The sequence below is a fragment of the Morone saxatilis genome, unplaced genomic scaffold (assembly GCF_004916995.1).
Source record: "Morone saxatilis isolate NCDOM2014 unplaced genomic scaffold, NCSU_SB_2.0 Contig15, whole genome shotgun sequence".
Classification (NCBI taxonomy): Eukaryota; Metazoa; Chordata; class Actinopteri; family Moronidae; genus Morone; species Morone saxatilis.
Window position 1 is genome coordinate 1,503,760 of NW_023339707.1, and position 14,976 is coordinate 1,518,735.

The following is a 14,976-nucleotide window of genomic DNA, read 5'->3' on the forward strand; positions in this document are numbered from 1 at the left end:
GGGAGTGAGTAATGAGAGCCGATGGCTTCTTGTTGGTAAGTTCGATCTGGAGATGTTTTGTGGAGAATTTAAGATGAGTGAGAGATAGCGAGGTGTGATGTCTGAGAGGCGATAGCGCTGAGTGCCAGCAGTTGGCCTAGAGACTGTTTGGAGATCCAGGCATGTGCAGTTAAGCATGGTTTATGGTGAGAGAGGTTGGTTCGAGAGTGTGTGTGGCGGCAGATGCAGATTGCATTAAGAGTTTTTTTCTGTGCCTGACGTACAATGTTCAACTTTCAAGTAAAAAAGAGAACATCAATAATTTGTCCTGGTTTATTAGTTGCAAAATCCAGTGTGACATGATTTACTCCCAGTGAGGGTTTAGTGGACCAACGTTTTACCCGAGTGGTGGGAGTGAGATGGGTGACAGCGTCTGCTATTTGATTGGCTGAGGAGAACTGCGACTGATCACAAGATAAAATATTGACGATGAATACAAGATTATAGTATACCTGAGGACTTTGTTTGGTCTTTCAATCTCGCGTACCATTTTTTGCTTTTTATAATGATGTATTGATTCCAAGAATATATAAGAGTGTAAAAAGTGCTGACACAAGACCCGGCTTTCCCTATATAGTGTTATTCAGCTTAGAAACAGGTTTATTTCCAGCTGTTATAATCTGCAGGAATACTAGATGCTTGTGATAATTATGATTGGTGTCAGTGCAAGGTCTTAACCAGCAGAGTGAGCCGTGATGTTGACGATTTCACTTCAATTTAATTTCTATTGTGTATATTAGCGCCTAATTACATATCAGAAGGTTATCTCAGACACTTGTATTAGAGCAGGTCTAGACCGAATCTATTAACATTTACAGGACCCCAACAGTACCGCAGGCACATTCCAGATTGGCGACGGGGGACAAGAAGAAAGCTCGCCTTTTGACAGCAAAACCTAGACATACCTTCGCGGTGGTCATCTCTGCTTAGACCAGTTGGGTGAGAGAGATAGAGGATCAGACGAGCAGGAAGACAGAGACAGACAGAGAACAGACAGACAGATGTACAGCAACACAGTAGCAAACTACATCACATAGTAGGTGATCGATCGGCACGATCATGAAAAAGCCGCAATGACCTGATGACAGCGATCAACAATGGGGGACAGAGCAGCGACAACGTAACCGTGTAGCATAATAGATACTTAATCATAATTAATAATACTAACAATAATATCATGTGCTATTTAGCAGATGGTTAGTCAATGCAGGACCTCGGCAGAGGCCCACGCAAGGACTCCATGAGAACCCTGTGGAGAGAAAAGCACAAGAACGTCCGGGGAAAAAGTGAAGTTATATACATGAATTCAATGGGACAATGAAATGCAGTTGCAGAACAGAGAGACAGAGGAAAGAGAGGAGGCTCAGTGCATCATGGTGAGATCCCGATGAGTTCTAGTCTATAGCAGCACTAACTAAGGGATGTTCAGACTCATCCTGATCCAGCCCTAACAAATAAGCTTTATCAACAGAGGAACTCTTAAGCCTACTCTTAATGTGAGAAGAGGGTGTCTGCCTCCTGAAACCACACTGGAAGCTGGTTTCCCAGGGAGAGGAGCTTGGTACTTGAAGCTCTGCGCTTCTGTTTCTACTTTAGAGACTATAGGAACACAAGTAGCCCTTGCATTAAGAGAACACAGTGTTCTAGAAGGGTAATAGGGTACTATGAGCTCTTTAAGATATGAAGGGGCCTGACCATGAAGAGCTTTATAGGTGATACAATACGGTGGCAAGCAGCACAGAGTGAGAGAGAAGAAGCAGCTCTCAGCAATGACAACTAAAATTGGTTGACCATGTATATGTTCAATTATTTAACATGTTAAAGAAAATCTAACTTCAACATTTTGCTATAAATGTATTTGTTACAGCCTTCTGAGTAGCTTTGCAGAGTCGTATCAGTGCACAATGCACAAAGGTCTATTTTCATTCCAGCTCAAACATTTGATGAAATGACAGTTCTGCTATTTGTTGATTTATGAGATTCTACATATAGGCCGCTCCTATATGCTTGTGTATACTGTGTATGAATTGTTATCATGTTGTCTATATACCCGATTAAATAAAATGTTATATAATATTGATATATATAAAATAAAAAGCGATGATTCTTTGTAATTATAGCTCAAAAGCACAGAGCATGCTGTCATGGGATAGTTCAGTAAATTATTCTTGTTAAAAGGAGGACTTTCTTTGTGTGAGCAGGGGAGGGTCTTCTCTTTTAATATTTTTTATTTTTATGGTTCTGTGTAACAAACCGTCTGGGAAGTTGTCGTCAGGTTAACACAGGTAACGCAATGTCTGCCTCGTTGAAAAGGTATCAGCCATGGGTTTTAACTGGAGCTGCATGCTTCTATTCAGAGCAAGGCAAGAAGAAAACTGAGAGGGTTCAAAGTAAGAGCGGTTTACTTTTCTTTTTTTAGATGCACTGTCACTGGTGAGGTGACGTTTTGTGATGTTTGCACAATAATCACAAAAAATCAACATAAAAATAACAGCAACATCCTGGTTTTGAGAATAGTTCGCCTTTGAAGTACTTGACAGCTGTCTGCCATAATACTTCTGATACATGATGCAGTCATGGCCTTGAATGGAAAATGCTGTTGTTTCCCAACAACTGATCAACAGACTATTCGTCTGGGACTCAACATATGTCTTGTAATGTTACACTATGACCCACAGAATTACTCAGAATGTGTGAGTGCTGCACCCAGTGTAACAACAGCAAGATTTCTGCTGAATCCTTGAAACTGTATATGTCACAGTTTGATACAGTAGATATAAACTGCTGCTGTTTCCCAATAATAAACTGCAGTGCTATGCACTGTAGCTGTGTAATGAAAGTATAGTCTTTAAATATAGTCTTTCATTATACAGTACATAAATCTATGAAGACACTCCTGTACAGATGATCAGTAAGTTGAATAATGTTGTAATCATACAGAGATATTAATAAGCAGATAATATAATCTAATTTTATTAAAATATCATCATGAAAATCCAGTGGATGTCTGACCTATAGAGCATCCACCCTGGCTGTGTCCACATGGAGCTCACAGTGGAGCACTGCAGCAAAGAATGTGCATCATTTTAGTCTTTTATAAATAGTGTTTCTGGAAGCTAGTGTGATAACTGCTTAGTGGATACAAAATTATATATATATATTTCATTTGATGACAAATGTGTGCCACTAAAACAGAAGTGGTTCTAGCCACATTGAGTTGCAAGTGTCATTTCTCAGCAGTTAACATTCTGACACACACTCAGTTGCAAGTTTATTACAGCTAGCGCAAACCAATGCAGTCTAACACAACAGCCCTGCAATAACCCGACCTTTGTACAGGTTATATGGTTCAGAGTTTGCTGTAACTGTTTTATAGAGGCGCTGATTCAGATCATGGTGGAGGCTGTAGTTTAGAGATAGATAGATAGATAGACTTTAATTTATCCCGAGGGAGATTCAAGCATCCAGTATGCATACAAAAATAGCATACTTAAACTAAAATTTAAAAACCCTGACCTTAAAAAGAATCAAAAATAAGATCATAGATAAGATATAAGATAAGATATAAAGTATTATGTATGTATATAATATATAAAATTAACAGTATAAAATAAAATTAACAGTAGCTACAGTATTGCAAACAGCATTGCAAACAGTAAACAGTGCAAATGGAGATAAGATATAAAGTATTATGTATGTATATAATATATAAAATATAAAAAATATAAAATAGTTTGTGGTGCTGTTGAACTGTATTCCATTATACTATCTCTAAACAGAATCCAGTCTCCATCCAGCAAAACAGGACGCTGAGACAACCCAAGAGCTTATCTTTCTCACAAGAACGAGTGAACCTTCTCACATGCTTGGAGCAGGCAAAAGGCCAGGGTTAAGGGTGATTTTATACCTAAAAGTAATTTGACACAACAATCATACCACAGCTTGTGATCATCAGTCATGTTGTCTTGTTGAAATAACATATTATTATCATTATATATTTGTATGGAACTGAAAGGAGGAACTGTCACATGATGCATTCTCACTATGACCTTGGTGAGAACAGACAGCAGTATTAACATACACAGAGAGAGTCGTTAAGAGAGTACACTTAACATCTTATTAGCATATTTCTGATGAGGACACCAGAATGTCTGCATATTTAAGATAAGATTTTCTCTAACACATATTTGTAATTCAGAACATTCATGTGCAGAGCTGTCACAATAGGAACAAAGTTCTAGATGGGGAAACATGAGTACAAGTAAAAGTGAAAGAAAAGAAGACCTGTTTTTTTGTTTTGTTTTTAAACTAGGGGATTACCGTTAGGCCTCACCCATAAAGTTCCGGTAGTACTCCTTCAGAATAAAAGCTGAGAAATGCTTTTCTTTTAAGAACATCAGAACATTGACAATATATTTCTTTTTTTAACTTTAAACGCACAAATCATATAAATACTAATCTGACCTGCACGTATTGTCATTTAATCCGTAGCTGTATTGCTGTTCTGAATATAAATGAAAAATGAATTTAAACGCCCTGAAAGATGGATTTATCCATTACTGAGTGAGAATGTAAATGAATATTAATATGTAAATACACTGTACAACTGGAGTTGGGACATACCGACTCATGCTTTATGCTTTTTATATAATGAAGTTGGAGTTTTCATTTTTCTTACTTACTGTATGCTCTTACATTGTGCAGATACATATCAACTAATGACTTGTGTTATTCAGATACATAACACTGCCAAAGCACTTTTACTTTACTGTAAAATATGTAATTAATTAATTACAATATAACCACAACCAAACATTCTCTGTTTGATAGAATATAAAGTATAAGGCTGCTGTTCCTACCTTCCCCACCCATCAAAGAACTAATAATATATCCTGAAACAGTGGCACCCTGGGGGTCTTGGGGTTAATTCACATGTGGTAATCTAGTCAGTATTTGTGGCAGCAGGACGGTGTGTGTGAGACTGAGTCAAAATAACCTACAGTGTGTGTGTTCATGGTAATGAAGGAACATGGCATCCAGTGCAACAGTGTGACTCACTGTTGGACAACAATGGAGCTGTATGGGACAGAGGAAGAGGATATAAGGCCCACTGGAGATGAACTGCATTTGGTTGTTAAAGTGGTTGCAATCAGGACCCCATTCTGAGTGAAGATATCTATTTATTAACATGATACAAATGATGAGAATTGGAAAAGTCTTTGGTGATTAGACCCCATCTGATGGGTTTCACATAGGTGCTGATATGATGAAGAGGAGGTGAGAGAGGTGGAGGAGGGTCGCTGTGGTTTGCGCTGACAGAATGACAGAACTACAAACAGGGAGGGGAACAGATTTAAAGTATGGCAATGGTGATGTGATTGGCTGATAGAAAATGAAAAAGTTTAAATCTGATTGGTTAACTAAAGAGTAACCGACCATAGTCAGCTGATGAAGAGAGAGCGGGAAATAGAGAGGAGATTTTTATGAAAAAAAAAAAAAAAACTTCCTGATTGAACTTCCGCTGGTGAAGTCATTTTGCAAGCTAACTCAGATAAGAACTTAATTTAGTTTTAAGTTTTGATCAAGCAGATCATACCTCATCTTCTATAGCACGGCTGTCTGTTGATCACCTGACAGTGCAGCGCTGTTAATGGTTGTTTTAAAGTTGCTTAAGCTGCACAGGAGGCTACTGTGGTAAATAATTTCATTTGGAATAAATCCACAGCATTATTGTGGACATTTACCTACAATATTTTAATTTCATCATCATTTTAAAGCTGCTTTAGAACTTAAACGGTTAACCTATTTTATTTATATTATATTAACATTTAAGTTGCAATTTCATGTTCCCTTGCCTAACATTAGTTCCTACCCGCCATTATTTGGGAGGGACAGATTGTAACAGACGTCTGCAGGTGACATTGATGTCTTGTCGCCACGTTGGGGTTGAAGAGGATTAAAGAAGATAATTTGTAACCCACTTCTTACCACAAACCAGAAGGACCGGAGAACTCGACCATTAAGAAAAGTGACAGTGTATGTTTTTCATTATTCAGATCCCTGCCTTAGGCTACTACAGTTTAAATACCAGCAGTACAGTGATGAAACAGTACAGGAGGAGTATCTACAGATATGATCAACTGAACACTGTCTGAAGTTCCAACATTGGACAATATGGTTGATTTCGAGGACCTGTTTTTACCTTTCTGACACTGCAACAGAGTTAATGGTGTGTAAGGGTAAAGTACAGGCTAGGGGGAGTGTTTGTGTGTGTGTGTGTGTGTGTGTGTGTGAACATTATATATCTGGGACAGTCTTCCTGCATAGAACTTGTATACGGAAATCCTACGCACTTAATAAACCACCATAGCAAGGCCTTAGCCAGTGCCAGCTCTACCAGGTCACCTCTTCACAGCTGATGGCTGAGCGGATCACACCCTGTTCACACTGCCCACCTGAGCAGTGTGTGGCCTCACCAAGAGCATGGCTGCTGTGGAGCTGCTTCAGCAGCCCTTTCTTTCTATATTGAATTAGCCTTTGATAAATACCATAGAATAAAGCCTTGTTAACATGGGAATGGATTCTGTCCACAGGAACAGCAGAGAGATTTTAATCTGCAACAGAAACAGGAGGTGTTCAGTTTAAAATACATTTATATATTTTTCCATGTCTGTGACACATTCTACAGACATAAACACTGAAACAGTAGTGAAAGGTGTATATGATGCTGCTATATTGTTGATATGACTCTGTCTGTCTCACTGTCTGTTTATACATAATACCCAAATACACTGAAGCAAAAAGCGCTCTGATGTCTGTTTCATGTGGACTTTAATACCAGGTATAAATGTGTTGGTTAAGTACTGAATACATCACCTATGTGATAAAACGTGAATGAACACTTGCACTCCCCACAGGTTGTCCGGTCAGAACAAGAACGATGATCAATGATTCCAATTTATCACACACACAGTCATTGACATGCCACTCATTTATTGATGATAGTCTGCTTGTAGTTAACGATGCTCCCTTTGAATGTGTGTGGTTTCTACATTCAGATGAATATGGTATATATATATAACAGATAATATGTCAAGACATTAGGTATATGCAATAATTATAAACAGTATGGCATGAAACACAACCTGAAAGTAATTTACTGCAATGATAAATGAAACGAAGATGTATAAATGAAATGCAGTGCCTATAAATACAAGGGAGCGTCAACTTAGCTTAGAAGGTCTAATTAAATATGTGTATATATGTATACTGATATGATGCACACAGAGGGTGAAGTAAAGAAAATGCAGGACGTTGCACTGTGCACATGAACTGCAGGTGAAAGAGGGATGTCTGTAGTCTGTAAACTAGTGATGAGTGGATGAGCTTTTGAACACCAGTCTAAACAGGGTCTTCCTGCTATAACTCACCTGCAAAGGTTAAACTAAAATCTCTTTCTTACTCTTCACAGATTCTTGTGATGAATATCTTCAGAGGACACACACTACCATGTCATCAATCAGAGTATCAGAGAGGGAATGAATGCTGTCCTAAGTGTCTTCCTGGTAAGATCCAGTTGAATATTGAAGGATATTTCACTTTGGTAGTTCCATATGGAGTCTTTAGTTCTACTGCCAGGTGCAGACACTGTGTGAGATCCAGTGGATGTCATTTCTGCTTCCTCCTCCTATGTTGGTGCTGTTATTTCCACCAGTGATAATGTATGTGTTTAGGTGGCATTAAATATATAATGTGTGTTCTTCTCCAAACAGGAAGTCAAGTTACAGATTGTCACAGTAGTTTCAGGGAGTACTTCCTGTCTTTCCTGCACTGAGGGATACTTTCATGAATCTAGCCTACAGGGGACGGAGGCACAAATGTTTCTCCTGTACTTACATATCTGTGATGCAGGTAGAGTTCTTAAACTTTATTAGAAAATTGATAGCCATACGGGACTGCTTCCACATTTAAAGAGGAATTCAAACCTGGCAAAATAGCTAATGCTCTGCTATTCTAGTCCAGAGTCCAGATGAGTTGAAACTGACTTTGAAAACTGAATTTCTAACTGAATTTGGAACTCTACCAAAATTAAAACAATACTCACAAGTTGAAAGCAGTGCAAGTTAAATTCAACTTCAATCTTTGAAATACAATTTAAAATTTTGCATACAATATTAAGCTTAAACATTTCCAGTTGTGCTGGCACTAAAATAACTCCATAATTCTCCATCTTCATAATAAGCATGGATGAGAACTGGTCTTGGCTTTTTAAAATATATGAAAAATAATAAATAACGTTTGGTCCTAAGCATCATAAAAAGATGAGTCAGGATTTTACAGTTATCAGTACATTACCAGATCTATGTCTTTATGTGTAACTGTGTGTGTGTTGGACAAGTTCTGGTTTATAAAGACGTCATGTACAATAACAGAGAGAATGCAATGTCTGAGTTGTAGAAATCTCCAGAATTCTGAATTACACAAATTATATTTATTTTTAATTTCGTCAAAGGATCTGAATCCAACATCTCCCATCACATCCTCAAGAATATGAATACCAGACCTAATCCATTTATCCCAAAAGAAACTCTTCTTTTCTATTAACAGTTTCTTGTTATACCATATGGAGGATCTGCTTGATAAATATGGATTGGCTTTTGTTATTTGATGTGCAATTTTCCACGACTCTCTGGCAAAAGCCAGTACCGGGTCTTGGGAGGGAACCGGTCTATCTGTTTGTGAAAGGAAGGCCTCCACAGGAAAAAGATACACTAGTTGCTCTTCTATCCTGACCCATAGAGGGACCCTTGTAGGCGGTAGGTGAATTTTAGATAGCTGAGATAAAGAAAATGACAAATGATACCAGTCTATTCGTGAAAGTGCTAATCCCCCTTGTCTTTTGCAGCATAGCTTGGTCCGATTAAACATGGGTTTTTTTCCTGCCCAGATAAACTTCTCTATCATTCCGTTATATGTTTTAAGTAGTGAGGAAGGAAGATGTAGCGGTAACATGGAAGTGATGTAATTGATTGAGTCTGCCTATCAGGGAAATATACAACTTATCGGAAGTTTGGGTTTTCTGAATGACTGGAGATATGTTAGCTTCCATTATTTTTTCCAGACCTGGTGTTAATTTGATGCCCAAGTATGTTAATCCTTCCGGCATCCATCTGAATTTCCAATTCTTTCTGATATCTGGGGGGCACATTTTCGATAACGGCATGGCTTCTGATTTCGACCAGTTAACAGTATATCCAGATATCTCTGAAAACAGGTTTATATGCAGATTTCTGGGTTCTGGGTTCAGGTTTACTGGATATCAATAAAACATCATCCGTCCTGCACTGTGTTACAAACTGGACACACCCACTACAGAAGTGCTGTCTGTGTCATTATCTCACACAGATGTAACTGTACAGAGACTAACGTCAGCCAGGAAGGACAACCTGGAGCAAGATACTGACTTGTGTCCTCAGTGTGATACGGCTCCAGACTCTTCATTCATTGGATAGCTGAGAAGGACTTCCAGCCAATCCTCTTCATGTAACTGTACATATAGACTTTATTGATCTTCTCTGGTGGTCACACAGTTGGATCTGAACACAGGATGGATACAATGTGTTCTGAACTGGAACATGATGGGACAAATGGTTTCTTTGACCAAAAGTAAAGAAACTGTGAATGTACAACCTCAAGGAGGTGAAGGTGAAGGACAAAAGCAGCATATGGTAAAAAGAGAGGCATTGTTAGGTTTGTTTTAACGTGGACCCAGATGCAGTCACAGAGGTTACAGTTTAGTAAGATGGCTTAATGAATAACAAATGGATAGATGAAGGGGGTTAGTGGGACTGAAGATGGCTGAGGAGTGTGGAGAATGGCTGGGTGGTGATGCTGGCACTGGGGTCCTGAGGCTCAGGAGAAAAACAAGTGAATCAAGGTAGAGAAATCTTCAAAGTATTTTCATCAGATAGTCACACTACTACTAAGTAACAATCTGGATGAATGACAGGAGAGCTGTCTACTGAATTTCACTCACTTTTCTGCATACTGATTACTATGTTACTAATACTTTTGTACCTTTACTTGAGTATACAGGATGTATGTACTGTTAACATTGTTGTATTGCTACTTTTAAAAAGGAAAGTCACACAAATGCTTCTTTAACCACTGATGTGCTTTTAGTAACATCAAATATTTGTCACTGCTGACATCTAGTGGCAGAAATGAGCTATTGCACCTTACCTTTTCACAGAGTTGTTTACTTGATTACTAGAGTTTATTTGCTCATTAGTAAATATAAAGATGTAAAGATTAAGATACTGTAAACAACAATATGCTCACAGTAGAAAACATTTCAGATCTTTTCAGTCATTATACTGACATGAACTGTAGGTGGAATATTTCCAGCAGGCTCTCCTAAAGCCCTTTGATGAAATCAGTCCAAGTAAACCTACTGCCTCGACTGGTACTACTGAAATACTGCTGTATCAGTAGTACTGCTGCTGCCTCTGGCATTACTACAGACTCTTTGTTTGCTTTAAGTGTCATTTTCTGTTCCTCTGTGTGTGCAATGTGCAATAGTTAGACTTACTAACAGAAGGAAAGGTCTTCCTTCTGGTAAGTGCAGTTAAGGTAGGTGTGGGTGGAGGCTAACAGTCCTCCCACTTTTGAGAGATCAAATCATGACTTCTTCTGTTAAGACCACTGGTGTTAGGAATAAGTCCTGAATGGATGAATGATTTGTGAATGTCCTAAAGTTCTGTTTAGTCCACTGTAATAAAGATACAAAAATGACAAAAGGAAAGGGATTGAGGAGGTTGTAACCCTCCCTCACCCTTTAACAATGCCCCTTCCAAATGTTCCTGCAATGCAATAATATAACAAGACACTAGCAACAAGGCACTTTTTTCACTTTTTTCACACAACCAAATAAAACTGATTACGGGCAAATGTCACCTTCTGCAGTAAAAAAGGTATTTGAATGGAACATTGCTTACAGATGCTTTTCAAGCCATTTCCTTCTTTTACAAAGTCCTTACGTTGAAGAGAGAGAACAATATGGACCCCAAAGAGTAATCACGAGTCATTGTTTCTGGCCAAAAGGACTGAGTAGGGGAGGAGGGACTGAGGAGTATTTGCTGGTTATCAGTAAAGTGAAAGCCAAAAACATATTCACATTTGATTATCAAAGCCATATGAAGTCTTTATTTTCCAAAACTCAGTTCACATTTTCACAAGAAGTGCTGCTGCTCACTGCCTGCAGGTGGCGCTGCTGCAGAGCACTGACTGTACAGAGAGCAGTGGGAAGTTTGGAGGGGGCTGCTGTCTCAGGCACTAACTACGGTTACAAGAATCAGATAGATTTTAGGACGTGTCAAACTAAGACAAACTTGTTTAGAACAAGTGCAAAGAATTCAGCTCATTTCGCTAAAGGAAAGTGAAAAATAATTTGTGCCCGCCACAAGTCAGCTCCAGTGTGTAACATTTAGAGGATCTACTGGCGAGTGGATGAATATAATATTTCATAGGTAGTTTCATATAAAACCCACAAAAAACACTCCTTGGCAGAGGCAGTGATAGCTCATATGACTGCATGATGGCACTGTGATATAAATATCATGAAGGATAGCCAAGAGTATAACATCGGACTTTCAGACAAATCACAGCACAGGAATCCAGGCCAAGTGAATTATATCAGCTATCATCTGTAACCATCGCTTTTTAACACAGAATTTGATTCCTTTTGCTTGAGACGAGGGAAACAAATTGGTTCACCACAGACTGAGAATGTCTAGTAATCAAATCAATTCCATGTATAAATCAAATGATTTAATTAGTGTCCATGTTTATATTAGACGTTTTTCTGTACAAAAAGAGTAGCCAGCTAGCTACATGACACTTTAGTTTTGGAGACATTTAAAGGAAAGCCAAGCTTTGGAGATCCCTGCTGAGGCCACTCAAATACTGCTGGGTAATTTAATCCATGTGAAACTATGATGTGCATTAGTTGATTTATGTTTTGCTTTCCTAACATAAATCTGCAAATAATAACTAATGATTGCAAATAAATGTAGTTGAGTAAAAAGTACAGTATTGCTCACAAAATGCTAATAAATAGAATAAATAACTTTATTGTCCAGGAGGGAAATTGTCTTGGCACAGTGCTACAGTTTGTTGTTTTCCAGCAAAGAAGGTTGTCTATGGACACCTAAATATTTATACGAGGACACTTGGCTAATTTTCTGTTTTTTGATGACCACTGGCTTATGGTCAGTCACTTGCCTTGGGTCAAAGATCATCTCCTGTGTTTTGGTGACATTTAGATGGTTGGTGTCACACCACTTACTAAAGGTGGCTATCTCATTATGGTACACAGAAGGGTCCATGTCCTTGTGGAGAAGGCTCAGGATCGCTGTAAAATGTTATATTATAATTATATTATATTATAAGTAGAATAAAATGGAAATACTCAAAGTTGTACTTGAGTAAATGTACTTAGTTACTCTCTACCACTGTAATAAAAAAAAAGTTGAAAGCCATTCTAGAGCGTTATATTATGACGTAGTGATGACGTTAAAGGATAGCCCTTTGATAACAAGTAGTAGGCAATAATTCTTGCCTTTGATACGTCACTGACGGTTGTCTTCAGTGTATAAAGGGAACATCCAGCACACACACTCATCTGTCAGTCACACAGTAAGAGCAGCGGACATTTCCAGCATCATGATACTCACACTCGGTGTCGTTGTGGGTACGCTCGTTACTAAAGCTGCCCGGAGACTCTTCGAGTCATACTTCCAACCAGGCCACGATGAAGGACATGAAGAACCTGCTGGTCCCGTTGGACAGGTGCAGAGCTTTCATGAGACAGGTTCAGAAGCAGAGAGCGAGCCCAGAGTCCCAGCTGCTGGCTCAGAGAGCGCAGCGGTTTCACACACTGCTGTCGGAGAGGTCGGTGCCACAGTGCCATGCGTTAAAGGGCTCGGTGACAACGACGCAGAGCACAAACTGGGGACAGATGTTGTCGCCAGTCGTTGTAAGACCATTTGTAAGTTTCCAAATGGCTTCAGTAATTGCTGGATGAACGCAACGGTGCAAGCTGCGCTTCACCTGAGGGTTGTGCGGGAGAAATTAACGCACCGGCCCTCGGAGGCCTTAATAACGCTGTCAGCCACACCGACGTTTGCGGGGCTGTTTTTAACAGCCCTGAAAAACCCAGGCAGGCTGTTCCGACGAACAGAAGTGCACAGTGCTCTGGTAGAACTCAGCGCGGCTCAGCCACCGTTACGTCTGTACCAGACGAACGATCCGCTGGATTTACTGGCTGCCTTATTGCTCTGGTTCGACACATGTGGGGTGCAAACGACGACCCAGTTAATAGAGAAGGAATGGTGTGGAGAGTGTAGGACCACTACCCGTACCACCTCCACCCTGGGTACTGTTCTTTTTTTACCACAACGCAGTGCGCACGCCACCACCTTCTCGCTTCTTAACCTGGCTTTCAGTCCAAGAAAAGGACTGCAATGTGCGGCATGTGGTTCCGACGTAGAGATAGAAAACTTGTGGAACAGCCCTGATATTCTCACACTCTACTTATCTCGAGCATCCCCTGATGGATCAGTACTCAGAGACCCCGTCACTCCGTCTAGGTTTGTAGAGCTCCCTGTGAGTGGAGAGCAGACACAGCTCTACAGCCTGTCCTCCGCCATCTGCCACAGCCACACCGCCAGCAGCGGCCACCTTTGCTCATATCTGTTCTATGACGATAATATGACCATCAGGGCGGACGACCTTTACATTTCAGCATCAGGGGGCAGACCAAATGACCTGCTGGGTCAAGGGATAGTCTACCACTATGAAAAGGTGCACAGAGACCTGGAATAGTGCCACAAAGACAAAACAAAGTAGTCTCACATCAGATAGACACAACATTACTTGAAACTGCGCCATTCGTTTCAACATGCAGCTACATATTACCACCCGTTCTCATTCCCAACTCGTCGAAGACTGACTATTGTCTCTTTCCTTTGGCGTCCCATACAGCCGCATATAGTACCCATCAGCGGCTGTATGGGACGCACCGGGCTTTCTATTGACTCTAATGTAAACCCATCAGCAGCCTCCGCAGGCGCTTATAGACGCTCTTACGACGAAACTTCCATCACTACAATACTTAAACCTGATTCACAGAATCCATGGTTCAACCATTATTAGGGAGCAAAAATTATTAAACGGGTGGGCAAGTCGTAGTGGTTAGTTATGTTACGCTGCAGCAGATTCAGACACTCTAGCACTGCTCAAATTAGCCGAAGGCGACGGAGAGGGCATATGAAGGCCTCCTCCAGGTGGACACGACATGAGGCAAGGAGGGTTCTTAATGTAAGGAGGTACAGGGCCGTTGGTAGTGGCGTGAGAACGGGGTTAAAGAGATAACGATAAAATAAGATTAACACAAAAATAGATGGCGTGTCATGCGAGTTGTTCGGGATCATTCTTTGGTAGGCTAGTAACCAAGGTGGGCAGTGTGACGGTGTGTTGTTGGGTAGTGTAACAGCTAGACGACGATTGGTACAGTTTGATTGGAAAAATCCTGTAATTAAATTGTGTTTTGTAATCATGAAACATCATGGATTACTAAAACAGCCGTTCACAGCAGATAAACAGGCCAACAAACAGCCTTTCATGCTGCTATTCACGAATGAGTACATTAAGTGTAATTATGGTAATTATGACAAGCTCACAGGTGTATATATAGGGCATTCTTGGTTTTCGGTTGGGCAAGCTTTTCAAAGTTTCATTGCCGAGGGCGGTGCTAGAAGGAGGCGGTTCGGCTGGTATTCGGTGCGGGAAACATACATTTCCGTCTAGGCGTGGTATGTTTACAGCGTAGGCAAAGTAGATGGTAATGGGTCGGGGCATCTGAGCTGGTAGAACATG